This window comes from Oncorhynchus mykiss, chromosome 1 (assembly GCF_057628025.1).
Source record: "Oncorhynchus mykiss isolate SJ-2025 chromosome 1, ASM5762802v1, whole genome shotgun sequence".
Lineage (NCBI taxonomy): Eukaryota > Metazoa > Chordata > Actinopteri > Salmoniformes > Salmonidae > Oncorhynchus > Oncorhynchus mykiss.
In genome coordinates, this window is record NC_143022.1 from 79,132,029 (window position 1) to 79,157,821 (window position 25,793).

The window sequence follows — 25,793 nt, forward strand, 5'->3', positions numbered from 1 at the left end:
GGGTATGTGTGTGGGGAGGGTGTGTGTATTACTATGTATTACCTCATCCTACAACATTACTACTTCTATTACTACACAGACAGGCTCTCTTTCAACCTTTCACAGACAGGCTCTCTTTCAACCTTTCACAGACAGGCTCTCTTTCAAGCCTTTGACAAACAGGCTCTCTTTCAAGCCTTTCACAGACAGGCTCTCTGTCAACCTTTCACAGATTTTGTCACATTGACTCTGGTGGGTTTGACAATGACCAGGTAGGTACATGTAGGCCATTAGAATGGAAGGAGAGGAGTCATTGGTGCTTAGACTCACCTATTATCACCAGCATGCTGGCTTGCCACGGCCTTGGCACCTGCTGAATACAGATAACAGCTGCTGGAGGTTAGATTCACTAGTGTGTATTCAGCGCCGATGGATGCGTTTTCTCTGCCTTACCCTGTCGTGTTTGTGCCCGTGCTTGAGTGTGTGCGTGTGCACATGTGTGGTTGTAGCAGTGTGTGTCAGTGTGTGCACGCCATTTCACTCTATTAGTGAATCTCCTGTTGCCTTTCATTTGAATCCCATACTGGCAGTGCTGTTGAAGCTTGATCATCTTCTCTCTGATTCCTCTCATAACCTGACGTTAAAGTTGCTTCTCATCACATAGGACTCTTTCATCTTGCTTTTCATGTTTTACTTACCTTGATCCTGGACCTGTTGGAGGAGCCGTGTTATTATCTAGCTAGGACAACGTTTCTTTGATGTTGTTTTGTCTGTGTTTGACCTTAGGCGGGTTGGGTGGCATCACTGATGTCTCCCAATAGGGCCGTCACTACTTTCACTCTACCGTTTCTCCTAGCTCTAAGATAAGAGACTCATTAAACACAGATCATATTTTACTCTTAAACATCCCAGTATTGCACTAATGAGTTTTTCCTACTTAAAGACACCTTCAAGGGGAGTGGAAATTCACTTATCGTCTTGGCTGATCCAGCTTCATTAGCGGACTCTTTCCCCGTGCGGATAATGTCTGCCAGCTGCTTAAATATGCAGGATAATGTCTCTCCCAAGAGGACCACCTCAGGTTAGCTCTGGTCCTCTGCCAAGGTGTCCATCTGCATGTCCATATGAATATCATTATGCTTTAGTGCAGGCAGATAACAAGTGATACCCAGGGGACGTATTTTAGACTGCACATTATTTAATACTTTTTATTAAGCCTTAAGATGTATGGCATCTGATAATGATACGGGTTGTGAGTTAGTGTGTTTTAGTTCACTAGTTAGAACAATGCAATTCTTAATATTTCTGTTGGGTAGACCAGAGTGAGCACATTATTTATTTGTGTATGCCACCTCTAAGAGTACTGCGTGATATGAATCTCTGTTTTTGAAACATCCCTGTAGAGCTTCACGGAACCATTTGACAGGTGATGCTAAAGCTAAGCTGTCTGTGAGCGTCAGAGGGAGAAAACAACTCTGTGTTCTCATTGCTGGCAGGCAGTTGCCATTGTTGATATTAAAGTGACTTAAGCCTTTAAGTTTAGCCTCATATATATTCTATGGCGAGTCCCTTTTGTGCTTTTAAGCTCGGCGAGATGTGTGAGGCTCTACACTTAGAGGTTGGCTTTCACTTTGAGTCGATTCTGATGAGATTGTGCAACCGTGAAGCAAGGAGGATAAACATGGCACAATGGAAAACAGAGTACAAATGGTAAAGTACAAACACTTGTGTTTCTGAACAGAGATGGTGTGTACTGTACTTAGCACTTTGTGTTCCTCTTGAGCTATATGAGATTGCTTTATTCTTGTTTGAGATCCAGCCTTTCATCATGTTGCTAGCTCCTGTATATAGTTGTCTGAAAAGGTCAGGATGAGGAGCTGAAGGAAAGACACGTTGTCCACCATTGAACGTATTGCGTGTGTGTTTGTGTGTGTGTGTGCTCACTACGTACAGTACATGCTTATCAGTGTCCTTTTCCTAAATGGTTACGCTGGCTGACACAGATGCCAAGGCCTCTCACACACATACACACACATAAACACACAAATATATTCACACACACACACACACACACACACACACACACACACACACACACACACACACACACACACACACACACACACACACACACACACACACACACACACACACACCAGAAAACAAACAAGTCCACAAATACACTTGTTTCAGGTTTCCATAGCGCCACAGACTCTGTCTTTTAAACCCTTCAATTCCCTCTTTACGTCAGACCGCTTACAAGCACAGCAGTCCTCTTTGTGATGAAGTCATAGGTCAATGGCTTATGGAGGCCAACTCACAGTAATGACACAGTAACAGTTTAGCCCACTGCCCTTCCTGTAGCCAGTAGCCCACTACACAGTTTTATGGGGTGATATAAACCAAAATGGTGGTGGCGCTATCACCCGGTGGGAAACAGCTGTATTTAAAGCTCAGGCATGTTGGGGTGATGGTCGTTGTCACTGTACTTTAGATATGCGGAGTAATCAACTGGAACATTTGTTCTACTTAATCTACTAATTCGTATTTGATATTTTAGCAGGCCTGTTTTAGCGTAGATTATTTGAACATCTCTTTCAAGCTAAATTGTGCTGGGGATCAGCATATTATGCTTAACAAGTTAAAGTGAACATGGTCTAGCAGTTTATGCCACGATTCTCCTTTTCACTTGAATACATTTATCAGAATATACCAAAGAATTCTAATAGAGGTAGAGCTGTGAATAAACTTCAGGCCGCTGGCACAGTGATGTTGCCGTGGTTACACATCAAATGTGGTCATAAATGGGAAACCAAGCGCCCTCTCCATCCCAAATGTTTACCGTGTCCTTGTTGCACCTATTGTCCCTGAAAGGATGATGACGGGATAATGGGGAAGGTGCCTTACTGTGCTCAGATCTACAGAGGCATGGCAAAGGAAGATTAGCACAGCTCGCCACTGTCATTTGGCTACGGCAGTGCCTGCTTCCTTCTCTGCATGCTGCATGCTCTCAAGACTGCACAGGCTATTTCATGTAATACTTAACCTGACGCACGCACACGTGCACGCACACACACACACACACACACTTAGACCAGTGCAGATATAGGCTAATTTATCCAATGCCTTGAATTGATGTACATTTGATGATAAATAAGGCTTAGATGAATCTATTTTGATCCAAATACATGTATAACAATTCTGTCATCTATTTACTTATACATTATTCATGTATTTATCAGAGCTGTGCGTCTATTCATTTTCTGAAAACACTGGAGAGAAATGTAGGACCATCTTTCCAGCACCAATCTCACCTCTTCATGTTCTAACCCTGAATGGTTTAGTAACCAGTACATACATCCGCCCTATACATCAGTGGTTGGCAACTCTGTTCCTGATGTGCTGCAGGATTTTGTTCCAATTAGGCACCACACTATTTATTTTACTTTTACAAGTCAGTTTAGAACCATGACAGCCTACCCCGGCCAAATCAGGACGACGCTGGGCCAATTGCGCACCGCCCTATGAGACTCCTAATCACAGCCAGATGTGATACAGCCTGGATTCGAACCAGGTATTGAATTGATAACTCTTGCACTGAGATGCAGTGCCTTAGACCGCTGTGCCACTCGGGAGCCCCACCAACTGAGTTAATTGATCGTTTCAATGATTGCCTAAATTCAACACACCTGGCCTTCCAGATCAGTTAAATCAAAAACATGAAGTGCCTGCGGCACTCCAGGACCAGGGATGCCTACTCCTGCTGTACATCCTCAAGAGTACTTGCAGATTTGGGCCAAGAGTTTTTCCTTGCCTTGAAAGTCTAAGTGCCCTAGGTATAGTCTCTGTATATTTCCTCATCGGGTTGCATGGTTTTGGTCTGAGAACTCTTACAGACTAGAGCAGGTCAAATTTCACGTGGGAACCAAAGACCAGAGGCTGTTCCGCTAACACACTAGATATGAGTTGTTTTTAATAGCTCTGGAGAGACTCATCCACGGCTGCCTTTGAAGTTCAGAGAAAGTGAGAGACAAACCTTAAGGGGGAGATGTGAAGTGTTATCCTGAATGACTGTCAGTGTACAGGGTGATAAGAGTCGCTATTGGCGTGAAAACAAATGGAACAACTCTGGTACGAGACTTGGCTTGATTCCTGGAGCCAACTCTGCCATGCATTAGGCATCAAACTTGGTGATAAGGTGCTATGTGTTTTATAGCATTTGTTCTTGTTCTTTTCTCCCAGAGATGCAGCACTACTGCTCAAAACAGTCTGTGTGTGTTTAGGGTGTGTGTGATTGGCATTACCCCTTGTGTCCTCTGGTCCATTTAGGCCTGGAGGATTTTGATTGGACTCAAGGGCCTTGAGGATGTTGATTGGGTTCAAGCCTCTCCCTCCTCTCTTTGCGCACACACACACACACACACACACACACACACACACACACACACACACACACACACACACACACACACACACACACAAATATGCATAAAGATTGTGTAAACATAGTCCCAGTGGAGATGAAGAGATCTTTGAAGCGATGTGCCTGGGAAGGCCTTTAGTCTGGCATCTCACTGTGCTGTTTTATCTTGTCCATAGAGCATGCTAATCAAACCCAGCAACCCTTCTATCTCCCATCGGGGTTAACAGCCTTCTTTAGGCTGAGAGCAGTGAGCTGTTAAAACATCTGCTTGGCCCCTGGTGTCCACTTAACATTTATCATAACTTTTAGCAGTAATCATAGGGTTGCAAAGCTACCGGTAATTTACTAAAGTTACCGGAATCTTCAGTAATTTAAGGTAATTAACAGAAAATCTATGGCAATCTATTATAACTTTGGTAATTTATACATGAATAACTTAAAAAAAATATATATGTATAGTATTCATTTATTATATATGTGTCCATATTGTCTATGAGTTGCTAGTAGATAGACCATACGGTTCAAGAGAAAATAGCCTAATTAATGAAAAAAGCATCTAAACAACAATAGCATTGTTGCAACTCTTCCAACTGTTAACTGCCACCAGTTTGACGCCAACACATTGACAAAAAAAGAAATATTGAGATAATAAAATCTACAAAAGTTTGTAAAAACATTCTTCTGAAGGATCTTTCATGCTGAAACTTTCATATTAAACACTAATGCTATTCACTACATTTATGGTTTAGATTTAGGATAAGTTTTGACAGATTTTTCATTCCATTTTTTATGGAAGAAAATCGTCTGATTCAATTATTAAATATATGTGATAAAGCCACACAGAGGGCCAGAGATTATTTCAGAAGCCTGTGACAATCTGAGGAACCCAAAAAGGGCCCCTAGATATCTTATGATAGAGTACACATAATCCTTGAAAGATACCAAAATTCTGGTATTTTACTGGTAAACTTAGAATGTTTCCAGAAATATACACTGCTCAAAAAAATAAAGGGAACACTTAAACAACACAATGTAACTCCAAGTCAATCACACTTCTGTAAAATCAAACTGTCCACTTAGGAAGCAACACTGATTGACAATACATTTCACATGTTGTTGTGCAAATTGAATAGACAACAGGTGGGAATTCTAGGCAATTAGCAAGACACCCCCAATAAAGGAGTGGTTCTGCAGGTGGGGACCACAGACCACTTCTCAGTTCCTATGCTTCCTGGCTGATGTGTTGGTCACTTTTGAATGCTGGCAGTGCTTTCACTCTAGTGGTAGCATGAGACAGAGTCTACAACCCACACAAGTGGCTCAGGTAGTGCAGCTCATCCAGGATGGCACGTTAATGCGAGCTGTGGCAAGAAGGTTTGCTGTGTCTGTCAGCGTAGTGTCCAGAGCATGGAGGTGCTACCAGGAGACAGGCCAGTACATCAGGAGACGTGGAGGAGGCCATAGGAGGGCAACAACCCAGCAGCAGGACCGCTACCTCCGCCTTTGGAGGAGCACTGCCAGAGCCCTGCAAAATGACCTCCAGCAGGCCACAAATGTGCATGGGTCTGCTCAAACAGTCAGAAACAGACTCCATGAGGGTGGTATGAGGGCCCGACGTCCACAGGTGGGGGTTGTGCTTACAGCCCAACACCGTGCAGGACGTTTGGCATTTGCCAGAGAACACCAAGATTGGCAAATTCGCCACTGGCGCCCTGTGCTCTTCACAGATGAAAGCAGGTTCACACTGAGCACATGTGACAGACGTGACAGTCTGGAGAAGCTGTGGAGAACGTTCTGCTGCCTGCAACATCCTCCAGCATGACCGGTTTGACGGTGGGTCAGTCATGGTGTGGGGTGGCATTTCTTTGGGGGGCCGCACAGCCCTCCATGTGCTCGCCAGAGGTAGCCTGACTGCCATTAGGTACCGAGATGAGATCCTCTGACCCCTTGTGAGACCATATGCTGGTGCGGTTGGCCCTGGGTTCCTCCTAATGCAAGACAATGCTAGACCTCATGTGGCTGGAGTGTGTCAGCAGTTCCTGCAAGAGGAAGGCATTGATGCTATGGACTGGCCCGCCCGTTCCCCAGACCTGAATCCAATTGAGCACATCTGGGACATCATGTCTCGCTCCATCCACCAACGCCACGTTGCACCACAGACTGTCCAGGAGTTGGCGGATGCTTTAGTCCAGGTCTGGGAGGAGATACCTCAGGAGACCATCCGCTACCTCATCAGGAGCATTCCCAGGCATTCCCAGGTCATACAGGCACGTGGAGGCCACACACACTACTGAGCCTCATTTTGACTTGTTTTAAGGACATTACATCAAAGTTGGATCAGCCTGTAGTGTGGTTTTCCACTTTAATTTTGAGTGTGACTCCAAATCCAGACCTCCATGGGTTGATAAATTTGATTTCCATTGATAATTTTTGTGTGATTTTGTTGTCAGCACATTCAACTATGTAAAGAAAAAAGTATTTAATAAGAATATTTCATTCATTCAGATCTATGATGTGTTATTTTAGTGTTCCCTTTATTATTTTGAGCAGTGTACTTTACCTTAGCAACCCTAGTTAAGCATAACCTTTTGTATGGCACACATGAATGATACAGTGCCTTGCGAAAGTATTCGGCCCTGTAACGGTTCTCTTGTTGTGGAGTAGAGGCGGACCAAAACGCAGCGTGGTGGTTGTTCATTGTAGTTTAATGAAGACACTATACATGAACAAACTAACGAAAACAAGAAACGTGAGAACTCAAAACAGCCCAATCTGGTGTAAACACAAAGACAGGAACAATCACCCACAAACACACAGTGAAACCCAGGCTACCTAAATATGGTTCCCAATCAGAGACAATGACGAACACCTGCCTCTGATTGAGAACCATATCAGGCCGAACATAGAACTAGACCAAAACATAGAAAAACAAACATAGACTGCCCACCCAACTCACGCCCTGACCATACTAAATAAATACAAAAACAAAGGAAATAGAGGTCAGAACGTGACAGTACCCCCCCCCAAAGGTGCGGACTCCGGCCGCAAAACCTTGACCTATAGGGGAGGGTCTGGGTGGGCGTCTGTCCGCGGTGGCGGCTCTGGCGCGGGACGCGGACCCCACTTCGCCATTGTCTCAGTCCGCCTTATTGTCCGCCTCCGTGGCTTACTCACCATGCCCACCCCTCTCAATGACCCCACTGGACAGAGGGGCTGCTTGGGACAGAGGGGCAGCTTCTCGGGACAGAGGGACAGCTGCTCGGGACAGAGGGACAGCTGCTCGGGACAGAGGGACAGCTGCTCGGGACAGAGGGACAGCTGCTCGGGACAGAGGGACAGCTGCTCGGGACAGAGGGACAGCTGCTCGGGACAGAGGGACAGCTGCTCCGGGCGGAGGGGCTCTAGCGGCCCCTGGCTGACTGGCGGCACTGGCGGCCCCTGGCTGACTGGCGGCCCCTGGCTGACTGGCGGCACTGGCGGCCCCTGGTTGACTGGCGGGGCTGGCGCTGGGCTGACTGGCGGCACTGGTGGCCCCTGGTTGACTGGCGGCACTGGCGGCCCCTGGCTGACTGGCGGCACTGGCGGCCCCTAGCTGACTGGCGGCACTGGCGGCCCCTGGCTGACGGGCGGCATTGGCGGCTCCTGGCAGACGGGCGGCACTGGCGGCGCTGGGCAGATGGGCGGCACTGGCGGCGCTGGGCAGACGGGCGGCACTGGCGGCGCTGGGCAGACGGGCGGCACTGGCGGCGCTGGGCAGACGGGCGGCGCTGGCGGCGCTGGGCAGACGGGCGGCGCTGGCGGCGCTGGGCAGACGGGAAGCTCCGATGGCGCCGGGCAGACGCGAAGCTCTGGCAGAGGCGCCGGGCAGACGGGAAGCTCCGGCAGAGGCGCCGGACAGGCGGGAGGCTCCGGCAGAGGCGCCGGACAGGCGGGAGGCTCCGGCAGAGGCGCCGGACAGGCGGGAGGCTCCGGCAGAGGCGCCGGACAGGCGGGAGGCTCCGGCAGAGGCGCCGGACAGACGGGAGGCTCCGGCAGAGGCGCCGGACAGACGGGAGGCTCCGGCAGCGCTGGAGAGGAGGAAGGCTCTGGTAGCGCCGGACAGGCGGGAGGCTCCGGCAGAGGCGCCGGACAGGCGGGAGGCTCCGGCAGAGGCGCCGGACAGGCGGGAGGCTCCGGCAGAGGCGCCGGACAGGCGGGAGGCTCCGGCAGAGGCGCCGGACAGGCGGGAGGCTCCGGCAGCGCTGGAGAGGAGGAAGGCTCTGGACGGATGGGCCGGAGAGACAGCCTGGTACGGGGAGCTGCCACCGGAGGGCTGGGGTGTGGAGGTGGTGACGGATAGACCGGGCCGTGCAGGCGCACTGGAGCTCTTGAGCACCGAGCCTGCCCAACCTTACCCGGTTGAATGGTCCCGGTCGCCCTGCCAGTGCGGCGAGGTGGAATAGCCCGCACTGGGCTATGCAGGCGAACCGGGGACACCGTGCGCAAGGCTGGTGCCATGTAAGCCGGCCCAAGGAGACGCACTGGAGACCAGATGCGTAGAGCCGGCTTCATGGCACTTGGCTCGATGCCCACTCTAGCCCGGCCGATACGCGGAGCTGGAATGTACCGCACCGGGCTGTGCACCCGCACTGGGGACACCGTGCGCTCCACAGCATAACACGGTGCCTGCCCGGTCTCTCTAGCCCCCCGGTAACCACAGGAAGTTGGCTCAGGTCTCCTACCTGGCGTAGCCATACTCCCTGTTAGCCCCCCCCAAGAAATTTTTGGGGCTGACTCCCGGGCTTCCATCCACGACGCCGCGCTGCCTCCTCGTACCAGCGCCTCTCCGCTTTCGCCGCCTCCCGTTCTTCCTTGGGGCGGCGATATTCTCCTGGCTGAGCCCAAGGTCCTTTACCGTCTAATTCGTCCTCCCATGTCCATACCTCCTCGCGCTGCTCCTGCTGCTGCTTTCTCCTTTGCCCATTACCACACCGCTTGGTCCTGTTGTGGTGGGTGATTCTGTAACGGTTCTCTTGTTGTGGAGTAGAGGCGGACCAAAACGCAGCGTGGTGGTTGTTCATTGTAGTTTAATGAAGACACTATACATGAACAAACTAACGAAAACAAGAAACGTGAGAACTCAAAACAGCCCAATCTGGTGTAAACACAAAGACAGGAACAATCACCCACAAACACACAGTGAAACCCAGGCTACCTAAATATGGTTCCCAATCAGAGACAATGACGAACACCTGCCTCTGATTGAGAACCATATCAGGCCGAACATAGAACTAGACCAAAACATAGAAAACCAAACATAGACTGCCCACCCAACTCACGCCCTGACCATACTAAATAAATACAAAAACAAAGGAAATAGAGGTCAGAACGTGGCAGGCCCCCTTGAACTTTGCGACCTTTTGCCACATTTCAGGCTTCAAATATAAAGATATAAAACTGTATTTTTTTGTGAAGAATCAACAACAAGTGGGACACAATCATGAAGTGGAACGACATTTATTGGATATTTCAAACTTTTTTAACAAATCAAAAACTGAAAAATTGGGCGTGCAAAATTATTCAGCCCCCTTAAGTTAATACTTTGTAGCGCCACCTTTTGCTGCGATTACAGCTGTAAGTCGTTGGGGGTATGTCTCTATCAGTTTTGCACATCGAGAGACTGAATTTTTTTCCCATTCCTCCTTGCAAAACAGCTCAAGCTCAGTGAGGTTGGATGGAGAGCATTTGTAAACAGCAGTTTTCAGTTCTTTCCACAGATTCTCGATTGGATTCAGGTCTGGACTTTGACTTGGCCATTCTAACACCTGGATATGTTTATTTTTGAACCATTCCATTGTAGATTTTCCTTTATGTTTTGGATCATTGTCTTGTTGGAAGACAAATCTCCATCCCAGTCTCAGGTCTTTTGCAGACTCCATCAGGTTTTCTTCCAGAATGGTCCTGTATTTGGCTCCATCCATCTTCCCATCAATTTTAACCATCTTCCCTGTCCCTGCTGAAGAAAAGCAGGCCCAAACCATGATGCTGCCACCACCATGTTTGACAGTGGGGATGGTGTGTTCAGCTGTGTTGCTTTTACGCCAAACATAACGTTTTGCATTGTTGCCAAAAAGTTCAATTTTGGTTTCATCTGACCAGAGCACCTTCTTCCACATGTTTGGTGTGTCTCCCAGGTGGCTTGTGGCAAACTTTAAACAACACTTTTTATGGATATCTTTAAGAAATGGCTTTCTTCTTGCCACTCTTCCATAAAGGCCAGATTTGTGCAATATACGACTGATTGTTGTCCTATGGACAGAGTCTCCCACCTCAGCTGTAGATCTCTGCAGTTTATCCAGAGTGATCATGGGCCTCTTGGCTGCATCTCTGATCAGTCTTCTCCTTGTATGAGCTGAAAGTTTAGAGGGACGGCCAGGTCTTGGTAGATTTGCAGTGGTCTGATACTCCTTCCATTTCAATATTATCGCTTGCACAGTGCTCCTTGGGATGTTTAAAGCTTGAGAAATCTTTTTGTATCCAAATCCGGCTTTAAACTTCTTCACAACAGTATCTCGGACCTGCCTGGTGTGTTCCTTGTTCTTCATGATGCTCTCTGCGCTTTTAACGGATCTCTGAGACTATCACAGTGCAGGTGCATTTATACGGAGACTTGATTACACACAGGTGGATTGTATTTATCATCATTAGTCATTTAGGTCAACATTGGATCATTCAGAGATGCTCACTGAACTTCCGGAGAGAGTTTGCTGCACTGAAAGTAAAGGGGCTGAATAATTTTGCACGCCCAATTTTTCAGTTTTTGATTTGTTAAAAAAGTTTGAAATATCCAATAAATGTCGTTCCACTTCATGATTGTGTCCCACTTGTTGTTGATTCTTCACAAAAAAATACAGTTTTATATCTTTATGTTTGAAGCCTGAAATGTGGCAAAAGGTCGCAAAGTTCAAGGGGGCCGAATACTTTCGCAAGGCACTGTAAATGCTTGGTCAACTGGTGTCAAAAATTGTTGTACTGCTATGGCATGTGTTAGTGTTTGGATGGTGATTGAATGTTTCACTATCAACTGCCCGTGAAACCCAGTTAACCTAAGTCATCTAGCTTCAGTCAAGTATTGCTGGTGGCTAGCATAGCTGCTGTGCATGGAAAATCTGCATGATTGGCTACATTATAGAAATGATACATAAATATATTATACCAAAATAAAACAAAATGAGGCTATATTTCACTGTTCTCTAAAGTGCTACTTCCCTGTACATTCTCCTGTCACATTTTGTTACACTGCATTTTGTTAAAGACTTATTTCATTATTTCTGGGATCTCTATGAAAGGAAACTTTAACCACCTTCTGCACTTTGAATAGCTGCATCACAAAACACTGAGAGTAGATACCTTGAAAGAGAATAGAACAGCGGTTACCCCTGGGATATGTAGATGAATACAGGCTACTTACTGGCTGCCAGCTACTGGCGCAGCAAGGTGTGTGCATCAAGGTAAGTAATATTTATTACACTTCAAATACAACCCAGGTTTTGTTGAGTTTTTCCAACAGTGTCGCCCAAAACGATGGATGAAAGAGTAAAAACTTGAGGAAAGTGGTGCAGCTCACTAGTGACAGAGTGATGTTTCTAAACACACTGCAGGAATTGCAGTTGTTATTCTGCTTTATTAAAAAGTAGCCACTCATGCACATTTTGGAGAGCAGTTTGTAAAGTGAGTACCAGTATCTGGTTGAAGGGCTGAAACTGGTTTTGAGGGATCCCACTGGGCACACCATGTCATTTCAACCATCTAAAAGCACGATCAAATTCCACTGGACAAAAAACGATCAGATTTTTGGTTTAGTTGTCATCTAAATGTGTTTTCACTGTGCTTCATCGACAAGCACAACCAAATGGCCTGGATTGGGGTTTAGATGACCTTAAAAGTACATAGTGCAAGTGATCAATGCTGTTCAAGATTCTGCACAGATTATTATAGCAATTGTGAAGATCTCCACAGACATGCAACCCTTGCATGCTATCTTGAACTTCCACGCTTTCTATGATTACATAAGAAGACATGTATAGTTACAGGAGGCTAACCTCAAAATGTGGCCATGGATGTGTTACTTGTTTCAAGGTTGAATAAACACTGTTACATTAGTTTGTAAGATAGCCTTAACTTTAGGCTATTTCCTGTATTACAAAACATTATTGAATTGTGTTTGGTTGACAATGCAACCAAATATCAACATTTAAAGGACATCTAATGCTTGGACAGTTTCATCTGAGCCCGTGGCTTTATCCTATTCTTTAACTTTGATTTTTGGTTTAGTTGGAGACGTGAATCCAACACATCATTTGTTTTAAGTTGTCAAGAAGTTAATTGGCTATTCACTGCATTGTAAAAGTGAAATTGAATTGTGCTTGATTGTCAATGCAACCAAAAATCAACATTTGAAGGAGATGTATTTTTTTGTGCCACTGACTTAGTCTGGCTTTATTTCCAGTTTGTTCACAAACTAATAATTGATATGTTGGATGCATATCAACCAAGAATCAAATTGAAAGAATAGGACGAAATCAAATCAAACTTGGTGTAAAGTGCATTCAAAGTTTGATTTGATGTAGTCCTATTGAGATGGAGGCGTGAATAATGACCAATTATTAACCTGTAGACAAACTGGAATTAAAGCCAGATTTAGCCCTAGTTCAAACACCGCTCTATTGCCGCACGGAACAAAATAAATATGTCCCTTTATCATCTACCACTCTTTCAGCGCGGTGTGGATGAAGCCTCTGTTTCATGCAGAGCACCAGAGCAGGTCTTCCACTGGCAGGAGAAATGGTCATGCATATTAACATATGTTAATTGCATGCAAATAAAGGTTGCTTTGCTACCACACCCACAACAGAAGCACAATCATGGTCTCAGATTCACAGGTGGAGGACTTCTGTGAGAGGTCACTGTTATGCCTCAATTTGACCCAGAATCAACGAGGAAGTCTGCTGCAGTGATACGAAACCAATCAGTACATCAAGCAAAGCGCTTAACCATGGTCAGCCCACTCTTAATTTCTATTCAGTTCGACAAGCCATATTTTTGGTGTCTGAACTGCGACTAAGTCAGTGGCTCAGATGGAACTATGCAAGCAGAAGATAATATAATATAATAATATATAGATCTCCATCAAAAGTTGATATTTGGTTGCGTTGACAATCAAACACAATTCAGTATCCAGTTTGTCTATTTTGGGTTCATGTCTTCATCTCAACCTGAAATGTAAGTTAAAGAATAGGACTAAATCTAATCCAATCAACATGTGAATGCACCTGAGATTAAGTTTGATTTGATTTAGTCCTGTTCTTTGATTTGAGATTGAGATTATATTAATGATTAACTTGAAGATTAAATATTAAACCGACCAAAACTTAAAACCTTAGGCCTCTATGTAATTCTCAGCATAGCACATTGGTAGTAGTCAATGACAAATCGAGAGCGTGGCTCTATCAGCATTTTTATTTTGTATTTATTGACATAGCCTTGTTCTGTTCAATTGTGTCTACCTACTCTACCTATAGTACTATAAATATCCCAATTCAGGATGTTGAGTAAGAAAATAAATAGAATGAAGCTGACACAGTTCAAACCAATGAAGGTTTTGGAACTTTAAATCCAATTATCTCAGAATCATATTTTTGCAGATAGAACCGTATAGTCCCAAGCTCTCAATATCAAAGATAAGCAGGGCTGGGCTTGGTTAAAAACCTGGATGAGAGACCCAATGGATAGCTGTAGATAGATCAACTCTCTAGTAGGAGGTGCTCACCATCCTATTGTTAACCAGTTAGAGCTCTAGGGGCGCTATTTCATTTTTGGATAAAAAACGTTCCCGTTTTAAGCGCGATATTTTGTCACGAAAAGATGCTCGACTATGCATATTCTTGACAGTTTTGGAAAGAAAACACTCTGAAGTTTCAGAATCTGCAAAGATTTTGTCTGTAAGTGCCCCAGAACTCATTCTACAGGCGAAACCAAGATGATGCATCACCCAGGAATTAGCAGAATTTCTGAAGCTCTGTTTTCCATTCTCTCCTTATATGGCTGTGATTGCGCAAGGAACGAGCCTACACTTTCTGTCGTTCGCCCAAGGTCTTAGCAGCATTGTGACGTATTTGTAGGCATATCATTGGAAGATTGGCCATAAGAGACTACATTTTCCAGAGGTCCGCCCGGTGTCCTTTGTCTAAATTTGTGCGTAATCTTCAGGTGCGGTCATTTTCTCCTGGGATTCAGGAGAGAAAGCATGTATCCAAGAACGATGTATCAATGAAGAGATATGTGAAAAACACCTTGAGGCTTGATTCTAAAAAACGTTTGCCATGTTTTCAGTCGATATTATGGAGTTAATTTGGAAAAAAGTTTGCGTTTTGAGGACTGAATTTATGGATTTTTTTTGGTAGCCAAATGTGATGTATAAAACGGAGCTATTTCTAATACACAAGGAATCTTTTTGGAAAAACTGAGCATCTGCTATCTAACTGAGAGTATCCTCATTGAAAACATCAGAAGTTCTTCAAAGGTAAATGATTTTATTTGAAGGCTTTTATGTTTTTGTTAATGTTGCGTGCTGGATGCTAACGCTAATGCTAACGCTAAATGCTAACGCGAAATGCTAACTCTAGCTAGCTACTTTTACACAAATGATTGTTTTCCTATGGTTGAGAAGCATATTTTGAAAATCTGAGATGACAGTGTTGTTTACAAAAGGCTAAGCTTGAGAGATGGCATATTTATTTCATTTCATTTGCGATTTTCATAAATAGTTAACGTTGTGTTATGCTAATGAGCTTGCTGATAGATTTACACAATCCTGGATACAGGGGTTTTTTCATAGCTAAACGTGACGCAGAAAACGGAGCGATTTGTCCTAAACAAATAATCTTTCAGGAAAAACTGAACATTTGCTATCTGAGAGTCTCCTCATTGAAAACATCTGAAGTTCTTCAAAGGTAAATGATTTTTTTGAATGCTTTTCTGTTTTTTTGTGTAAATGTTGCCAGCTGAATGTTAATGCTAAATGCTACGTTAGCCATCAATACTGTTACACAAATGCTTGTTTTGCAATGGTTGAGAAGCATATTTTGAAAATCTGAGATGACAGTGTTGTTAACAAAAGGCTAAGCTTGAGAGATGGCATATTTATTTCATTTCATTTGCGATTTTCATGAATAGTTAACGTTGCGTTATGGTAATGAGCTTGAGTCTGTATTCACGAACCCGGATCCGGGATGGGGAGATCAGAAAGGTTAATTTCCTGATAGTGGATATAAGATCTTGAAGATCTGATGTTGTTTCAAAGGTACAAATTCAACAGATTTTATACAAGGTTTGTCTATGTTGAAAATCAGTTACAATGATGACATAATCCTGTGGTTGAAATTCCACCATTCAAAACAATGTAATGGATCTCGTTCTCCTCTTCTGAGGAGGAGTAGCGAGAAGGATCGGAGGACCAATGCACAGCGTGGTAAGTGTCCATAATGTTTAATCAAAAATGAACACTGAAAACAATAAACGTGACTAAACGACACAAACGAAACAGTCCCGTGTGGCACAAACACTGACATGGAAAATAAACACCCACAACTCAAAAGTGAAACCAAGCTACCTAAGTATGATTCTCAATCAGGGACAACGATTGACAGCCGCCTCTGATTGAAAACCATACTAGGCCGAACACAGAAATCCCAAATTATAGAAAAACGAACATAGACAACCCACTCAACTCACGCCCTGAAAATACTGCAATAAAGACATAATAAAATAACTAAGGTCAGAACGTGACAAACAACAGTTGATTACTTTTTTCAAACACAATGATTTCTGAACAAAAATAAAAACGCAACGTGTAACAGAAACGTTCGATACGCACAAAAAGATTATTCATCACAAATGTCGGGCACAAATTTGTTAACATCCCTCTTAGTGAGCATTTCTTCTTTGCCAAGATAATCCATCCACCTGACAGGTGTGGCATATCAAGAAGCTGATTAAACAGCATGGTCATTACACAGGTGCAATTTGTGCTGGGGACAAGAAAAAGGCCACTCTAAAATGTGCAGTTTTGGAACACAACACAATGTCACGGATGTCTCAAGTTTTCAGGGAGCGTTCAATTGACATACTGACTGCAGGAATTTCCATCAGAGCTGTTGCCAGAGAATTTAATGTTAATTTCTCTACCATAAGCCACCTCCAACATTGTTTTAGAGAATTTGGCAGTGCGTCCAGACGGCCTCACAACTGCAGACCACATGTAACCACACCAGCTCATAACCACCACATCCAGCTTCTTCACCTGCAGGATCATCTGAGACCAACCACCCGGACTGCTGATGAAACTGTGGCTTTGCACAACCGAAGAATTTCTGCACAAACTATCAGAAACCGTCTCTGGGAAGCTCAGCTGCATGCTCGTCGTCCTCACCAGGGTCTTGACCTGACTGCAGTTCGACGTCGTAACCAACTTCAGTGGGAAAATACTCAGCTTCGATGGCACCTGGCACGCTGGAGAAGTGTGCTCTTCACGGATTAATACAGGTTTCTACTGTCCTGGGCAGATGGCAGACAGCATGTATTACGCCGTGTGGGCGAGTGGTTTGCTGATGTCAACGTTGTGAACAGAGTGCCGCATGGTGGTGGTGGGGTTAATGTATAGGCAGGCATAAGCTACGGACAATGAGCACAATTTAATTTTATCAATGGCAATTTTGAGATCCTGAGGGCTATTGTCCTGCCATTCATCCACTGCCATTACTTCATGTTTCAGCATGGCCGAAATCAGAAAAAGTCCCAGTTCTTCAATTGCCTGCAACTCACCAAACATGTCACCCATTTAGCATGTTTGGGATGCTCTGGATCGATGTGTAGGACAGTGTGTTCAACATTCCACAGGCCACAATCAAACAACCTGATCAACTCTATGCGAAGGAGATGTGACGCGCTGCATGAGGCAAATGCTCGCCACACAAAATACTGACAGGTTTCTGTTGCACACCCCTACCTTTGTTTTAAAGGTATATGTGATCAACAAATTTATATCTGTATATCTCCTACTTTGACACTCTTTTTTTCTTTCCTCCATTATTCCATCTATTTTCCTTTACGAGACCACCTCTCTTCCCCCATTTCTCCCTTAATCACTCCCTGTCTCTTTTATTGCTCCCTTCCCTTCTCCCTTTCACCTCTCCCCTGACTCTCATCTTCAATCCAACCCTCTCTTTCCCTGTCTCCTGTCCCCTCTCTCTTGCTCCTCCCCTTTTCCCCTGACTCTTCTTCAATCCAACCCTCTCTTTCCCTGTCTCCTGTCCCCTCTCTCTTGCTCCTCCCCTTTTCCCCTGACTCTTCTTCAATCCAACCCTCTCTTTCCCTGTCTCCTGTCCCCTCTTTCTTGCTCCTCCCCTTTTCCCCTGACTCTAATCTTCATACCCCCCCTCTCTTTCCCTGTCTCCTGCTCCCCTGACTCTCATCTCGCTATCCACCCAACTGGTATTCCCCTCTCTCTCAATCTCTCCATCTCCAGTTGTTTGATCACTCTAGTGGTCAGTGTCCAGGGAGATCCTCAGGGATAGGAGACTGGATGGAGAGAGTGGAGTTAATTGAATTCCAATCCCCTCTGTGAGATGGAGAAGAGGGTCAATCAGCACAGCAGCACACTCAGGCCAATCACATTACACACCGAGTACGGCCAGTCCTCAGTGTGTGTGTGTGTGTGTGTGTGTGTGTGTGTGTGTGTGTGTGTGTGTGTCTGTGTGCTTGTGTGTGTGTGTGTGTTTGTGTGTGTGTGTGTGTGTGTGTGTGTGTGGCACACTGATGATACGCCCAGGGCGTGCTGTCCCACTGACGGGAGTAACAAATGCATCTCCACTGTCTCCAACTCCATACCAGACAATTTGGATCTGTTTTACTGTCTATGTGCTTTGTATATGTGGGAATATAGACATTAAATATGTCTGAATGATTTGTATATGTAGAAATATAGACATTAAATCTGTTTATGTGCTTTGTAAATGTAGAGATATAGACATGATATCTGTTTGTGTGATATGCATATGTAGAGATATAGACATTAAATCTGTTTATGTGATATGCATATGTAGAGATATAGACATTAAATCTGTTTATGTGATATGCATATGTAGAGATATAGACATTACATCTGTTTATGTGCTTTGTAAATGTAGAGATATGGACATTAAATCTGTTTATGTGCTTTGTAAATGTAGAGATATAGACATGACATCTGTTTGCGTGTATGTGTGCACATATATGGCAGTGGGCTCATTATGTTGCAGTCTCCTGATGGCTCCTCTGTCTCCTGCTCTATCCAGAGGCAGGGCCCTGCGGATTACTGATCCCCAGTCAGCCTTTAGGAATATTTAACCATTCATCAGGCTTCTTTCTCTCTCGCTCTACTCTCTCTTAGATCACAGCTCCATCACTCCCTCCTCTCCAACACCTTCTTATCTCATGGAAAACCCTGCTACGCCCTGCCCCTCACGCACATTGGTTGTTTCGTATTTCATCTGTTCCACTTTATTGAATTTAATTATTGAATTTATTTAATTATTAACTCGCGGCTTGAGGAGGCGCTCAGAGATAGGGGGTCTTGTTGTAAGGATAGGAGGATACCCAGGAAAAACAGTGGGGGCAGTGCTCCTTTTGTTTGCAAGGCAGGGAGATTAAATAGCTGTTTATGAATGATCGTTAAGTCTTGAATTCCATTACTGTTGACTTCATGCACAAATAGTGTGTCTGCCTACGTGTCTGGGCATCCATGTGTGTGTGTCCCGAGGAGAAGGGTTAGCACATTGAACAATAGTGCATATCTACCGTTGTCAGGTCATGTTGCCCGGTGTGTGACGGGTGCAAAGGCGCGACAAGTAATGTTAGCTTTTCTCTAGCTGTGCCACTGTGAGAGGTATAAATTACAACACAGTCACCCCGGAGATATTGAAACCCTACCAGTAATGATGATGTCCAATGTGGAGGCAGCCACAATGGAAATAGGCTTCTGTATCGCTTAATCACTGTGGAAATATACCTACTCCTACTTTGGGAGTCCCATTAACATACTGTCCCCCCCCCCCCCCCCCCCCCACACACACACACACACACACACACACAAATGTTTGTTTTACTATCCTTGTGGGGACCAAACAATTGATTGCATTCAACATCATATTTTCCCTAACCCTAACCCTTAATAACCTAACATAGAGGTTCTGGATGCCAGGAAGCTTGGACCCAGTGGTGTACTGACCCAGTGGTGCACAACCCTCTGTAGCACCTTGCAGTCAGATACTAATATGCTCTCAATAGTGCAGCTGTATAACGTTTTGAGGATCTGAGTGCCAATGCCAAATAATTTCAGCCTCCTGAGGGAGACGAGGTGCTGTCATGCCCTCTTCATAACTATGTTGGTGTGTTTAGACCATGATAAATCCTTAGTGATGTGGACACCGAGGAACTTGAAGCTCTCGACCCACTACACTGCAGACCCATCGGACCAATAAACAATCAAGTGGGTGTGACATGACACATAAATGTATATAAATCCGATGCAGATATTTGTATTGCAACAAAGCTTTACATACGTGTTTAAAGCATTGTCAAGACTCAACATATTCACGCACATTCAGATTGACAACATTGTGGTGCTATATAACGTGAACGTATACTGTATCTCTTGATCTGCTTGCCAAAGTCATGGAATTTGGCACACATGCTCAGGGAGATTAATCTAGCTAACCATGGTTATTTTTGGCCACATGTGGGCGCTGTTGGACAGGAAAAACTATTCATGCAAGCTTCTTGGGCATATTGTTTGACCTTGGATATATTGTGTTAGAAGACATGCATCCATAGATGCTATATCCCAAATGTGGTGCTGATCGGTCCAGGGATTCAGGAGATTAAGACATTTAACGTAGTCAACATCATTAAAATGGTCCAAAAGTCATCAAAAGCATATTGCATGATTTTGAGTTCTGCTATTTGGCAAGCATGGTAAGGTGTACAGAAGAATCCCATCCTAGGGTGATGTGTCCAATTGGTCCTGATTGTGGTGCTGTTGGGCCAGCGTGAACCTTGCTGCTATATGTTTGTACATTTTTCTATTTTAGTTTTTTACCTTCATCACCGTTCGCTTGGCAGCTGTTTTAGGCTGAGTCAGTGTGAATCTAAAACCAATTAATGAGGACAGAGAGAAGGTAGATTGAGAAAAAATGTATTTGTTTATGGTATTTTCAGACATGAACTAATTTGGTTTGGTCTAATCGCGTTGAAAGGAGCACTTCGATGAGGATGGCGTGCTGTAGAACAGATTTGTAATACTGCTAACACAGATGTGTGTATGCGCGTACACACACACTCCTGTTTATGCTGATAAGATTTGAATTATTTAAGAATAAAGTCAAGGTGGATGATGTGACCAGGGAAAGAGGACCCTATGTTTATGAGATGAGAGTGAGTGTGTAGATTTGTGTGTGGAAGTGGGGAACAAATATGTGTGCTTGGGTGAATGAGTTTGTCTTTGAAGGACACAGAGGAAGGTTATCAGGTATACCACAAATTCAGTGACTCTCAGGTAGTAAGGGCAGACAAAGAAGCCAGAGACAACAGAGAGGGTCTTGGAAAAGGTCGGATGTTTGTGTGTGCTGGGGTGCGATAGGGTTTAGAAAAAGTGGTATTGCTATGAATGAGAACTATAACAGGAAGTGTGATGTTGTGTGTCTCGGTGATAAAGGGACACACCAGGACACGGCTGATGGAGTGGACATGGAAAACCCATCAGATTGTGGAACATGGGCGACGAGGAGACACAGTAGGGTGCATGGAGCGCCGGCTCTACACATTCAATGGCCACAGATAATGGCCGCCAGCGTGTTCAACCATAGCAGATAACCATGAACTCTCGGAGAAGAGGTGAAAAAGCAAGAACTACACAGAGAGGAGTAGAGAGAGAGAGAGAGAGACCTGCACAGTGTGGAGTAGAGAGAGAGAACTACACAGAGAGGAGTAGAGAGAGAGAACTAGACAGGAAGGAATAGAGAGAGAGAGAGAGAGAGAACTACACAGAGGGGAATAGAGAGAGAGAACTACACAGAGGGGAGTAGAGAGAGAGAACTACACAAAGGGGAGTAGAGAGAGAGAGAACTACACAGAGGGGAGTAGAGAGAGAGAACTACACAGAGGGGAGTAGAGAGAGAGAACTACACAGAGGAGTAGAGAGAGAGAGAGAGAGAGAGAGAGGGAGAACTACACAGAGAGGAGTAGAGAGAGAACTACACAGAGAGGAGTAGAGAGAGAGAACTACACAGAGGGGAGTAGAGAGAGAGAACTACACAGAGGGGAGTAGAGAGAGAGAGAACTACACAGAGGGGAGTAGAGAGAGAGAACTACACAGAAGGGAATAGAGAGAGAGAACTACACAGAGGGGAGTAGAGAGAGAGAACTACACAGAGGGGAGTAGAGAGAGAGAAATACACAGAGGGAAGTAGAGAGAGAGAACTACACAGAGAAGAGTAGAGGATGTGAGACGGTCAGAGGGAAGTAGAGAGAGAGAACTACACAGAGAGGAGTAGAGAGAGAGCTAACAACACAGAGAGGAGTAGAAAGAGAGAACTACACAGAGAAGAGTAGAGGATGTGAGACGGTCAGAGGGAAGTAGAGAGAGATGTACAGGTTAAAGGGGAGAGAGAACCACACAAAGTGGGTTTGAGAAAGTAAAGTGAGGAAACTAAAGACATAAAGAGACAGAGAAGGAGGGGTAGAGGTAACAACATGCAGATAGATTAGATTGAAAGAGAAATTAGGGTAAAGGAGAGGAAGAAGACGCCCCTCTGGGAGAGATGTTGATCTGTAGTGCTTGTTCCTTAGGACAGATGCACTATCCTCTTACTGTAAACATGTCCTCTCACCCTGCTTTGGTTGTTTTGGAGAATAGGAAAGCATTATATCCAGATAGAGCATGTTCTAGACAGAAAGAGCATGTTCTACACAGAAAGAGCATGTTCTAGGCAGAAAGAGCAGGTTCTAGCCAGAAAGAGCATGCTCTAGCCATAAATAGCATGTTCTAGACATAAATAGCATGTTTCTAGCCAGAAAGAGCATGTTCTAGCCATAAATAGCATGTTCTAGCCATAAAGAGCATGTTCTAGCCATAAATAGCATTTTCTAGCCAGAAAGGACATGTTCTAGCCATAAATAGCATGTTCTAGCCAGAAAGAGCATGTTCTAGCTAGAAGGAGCAGGTTCTAGCCAGAAAGAGCAGGTTCTAGCCAGAAAGAGCATGTTCTAGCCAGAGAGTGCATGTTCTAGCCAGAAAGAGCAGGTTCTAGCCAGAAAGAGCATGTTCTAGCCATAAATAGCATGTTCTAGCCAGAAATAGCATGTTCTAGCCAGAAAGAGCATGTTCTAGCCAGAAAGAGCAGGTTCTAGCCAGAAAGAGCATGTTCTAGCTAGAAAGGTTCTGGCCATTCAAGTTTTTTGTGTTCTCGCAATTCCTTCCTGTGTGTTGTTTTTTTGTATATTATTCTAAATTAGTCGAGATTAGTGGGCAGATATAGTAGACTAAAAGCTTAAGTAAACCTCTCATTGGAGAGGGCACTGAATCACACACACTCAGCTGCAGTGGCTTTGCATGGATTGGCTTAAATCTTGCTGTCTGACTCACTCACTGGCCCCCCGAAAATCAGACGGGATCTATCCAACATTTCTGGTTTACCTGGGTCTCACTGGGAAAATCTCATTTGGATTTGCTAAATTCCTCGTGCCCTCTCCTCCGCCCTCTTCTTGCCCCCTTTGGAAAAAGGTCAAAGGTAATCGAGGAGAGGAGGCTTGAACAAGAAACCTGGGACCAAATTCTCTTGTAAGAGATGAGACTCTCCTTCTCCAGTAGTGTGTCATCAGGCAAATCATGTTTACAGAGGTGGACTCCCAAAATACGAGTTGAACTAGACATTTTATAGATGACAGGATAAGTAACACATCCTTTTTAAAATGTGCGCATGCTTTTCTCCTCTGAGAAAACAACTGCTGTTTCTTTGTATCGCTTTCATGGCTTCTAGCGGATTTGAAACCTTCTCTATGGTAGTATACACCTGAGCATCCTCCCCGAGAGGAGGAGAGGAGGAGGAGGAGTCGAGGAGAGGACAGACTTTTTCCCCAGTTGCGAAAAGGCCTGTTCCCTTGGCTTAGCTCTACTTTGGTCAAGGCTTTTAGGAATTATTATGTATGCTATTATTTGCTAGTATTTGTTGTTGTATTCCCTTGAGTCTGATTGGTTCTTGGTTTGCATGTATCTCAGTTTGAATTTTTCTCACTTCCTATGGTTGCTAGCTCTCTTTCTCTGCTTCTTCTTTGTATCTCGCTCACAGTTTCTGGTTCTTGTCATATATCCATCACTGTCTTAATTTCAAATACCTGACACTGCCTATAATACGGATAATTCTAACACTGTGCCAGGTTGGTTTCAATTTGTCATTGCCTTTGTATGATATTAGTATCACCAGGTGTCCCTTCCTCCTCCATTAGAGTTAATACATCCCTAGACTCTCTCTGTCTGGAACCATGCACCCTGTCAGGTGGCTCATTGTTTGGGTCCAGTCTGTTAAGGGAGGCCCTCTCAATTATTGTGACATGCTGGGAAATTTCATTTTTCACCTGGAATAACACAGGAGGGACTCTCCCAAATGTCAGCTGCTCGGCAAGTTGGTTCAATATGACGCAGGCTTTCCGTTTGGCACAGAGCAAGTTTAACAGCTAGGGGATGAAAAAGTAAATGTCATGCCAGATCGCTGTGAACTTTAAAAAGTGCCACATTTAAGGTAGCTCTTTCAAAAGCAAGCACTAGCTACAGTACATGTGTATCCCTCTACTGTACACCCATGAACACTATAAGAGTCTCTAAAGTGCTTTTAGCTTACAGATGTAGCTAAACCCTAAAGGTTTCATTGCCTCTTTCATGAAATTTCAACCCTCATCGAAAGGCCTTTTAATCTTCTCTCGTTTGATCGCAAATCAAATTCAGCCACATGCAGTTAGTTAATCACCCTAGGCAGCCGGTCCAATGTTTTCTGCTCTCACATCGATTCCATATTCACTGATAATCAATTCAGTACGACTTTAATCTAAAACGCAATTATCTTCTGTGACACTGGGTCAAACGTTCATGTCCTCTCTTTCTGTAAGGCATCCACTCGATTGGCTGTAGCTCATAAGGCGCAGAGGCTGGGTCGAATGACGGAGGAATGTAATTGGGCAAAACAAATGATTTGTTGGTGAATACTGCATGTAATTCAATTACAAGCCATTTTCTCTTTACTTTCCCCCTCTAAAACAAGCAAAATTCATAGCTATAAACAGAAGAACCAATAGACAATTCATTGCCTATACACCATTCACAGTTTTGCCGTTTTTATTTGGGCACCAACACATGAAGCATTAATATATTGCAAGCTCTTTATCTTGAGTCCAGCCTGGTGCAATGCTGCTGCCAGTGACAAGCACGTTTTTAAAGGTCCTGTTTTGTCATGATGGCTGTGGGCTGGGAGGCTGATGGGAGTTGAGATACTCCCCAGGTAGACCATGCTGCCTCATCTTTAGCCCCAGCCCCCTTACGCTCCAGCTTTTTCACAGGGAGACTGTCCTGTCTACATGTACCTATGTGTGTGGAAAATATTTAATTACAGGTAAGACAACTTGTTTAGTGTAGTCCGTTTGTAACTCCATTCACTACTTGTAGCTGTATAGTCTGTTTGCTTGTGTTGTTGGTCTTGGCTAGTTTATTGTTTGTAGCTAGCTAGCAATCACTCACATGGCTGCTATCACCGTCCTGTACAGGGGCATGAGGGAAGCCCGACAATATAATGTTTTCCAAGTATTGACAACGCTCTAGAGCAGGCCATGTTGAAAACAAGAAAATGAGTAGGCAATGAGCAGGCAATGCAGACAACAAGAAAATGACGTTTGAAAAAAGTGACGTTTTTACTGTGAGCTAATGGGGTAACCTAGGTAACCACAGGTTGTTTTCCCCACAGGCGGGTCTATAGTTATAGAGCATCACTAGAACTGAAGTGGGAAGTGGGACACATGAGTGGAACTTCTATCTCTCAAGGGCTCTTCTCCCACCCACTTGACTATCCCATGGTGTTGAAGCAATCGGTTGAAGTGGCAGAAAATATAAGGGGGCCCGCAACAGCCCTCCATCATATGCTTTCATTTACCAACTATTTATGATATGAAAAGTTTGAGTAATTGGTAAGCATTCAACACAGACATGCCAGTGTCGTGTCTTTGGCTATGCCGGATTAAGTGATATGACATGCTATTCTATAAAATAATTTAT

General features: G+C 44.5%; 1 protein-coding gene across 3 annotated transcripts in view; it reads left to right on the forward strand.

Moving 5' to 3' along the window:
• The window catches only part of LOC110532683 (glutamate receptor ionotropic, delta-1), a 341,013-nt gene that overhangs the window by 55,622 nt on the left and 259,598 nt on the right, over positions 1-25,793 (forward strand). Inside the window, exon 1 of one of the 3 annotated variants that reach the window (XM_090241100.1) lies at positions 14,854-14,963. The exons of the other annotated variants lie outside the window; for them this stretch is intronic. The gene's annotated coding sequence lies outside the window, so the exon portion shown is untranslated. Of the gene's footprint in view, positions 1-14,853; positions 14,964-25,793 lie in introns of those variants that run through there. 3 annotated transcript variants of the gene reach the window in all.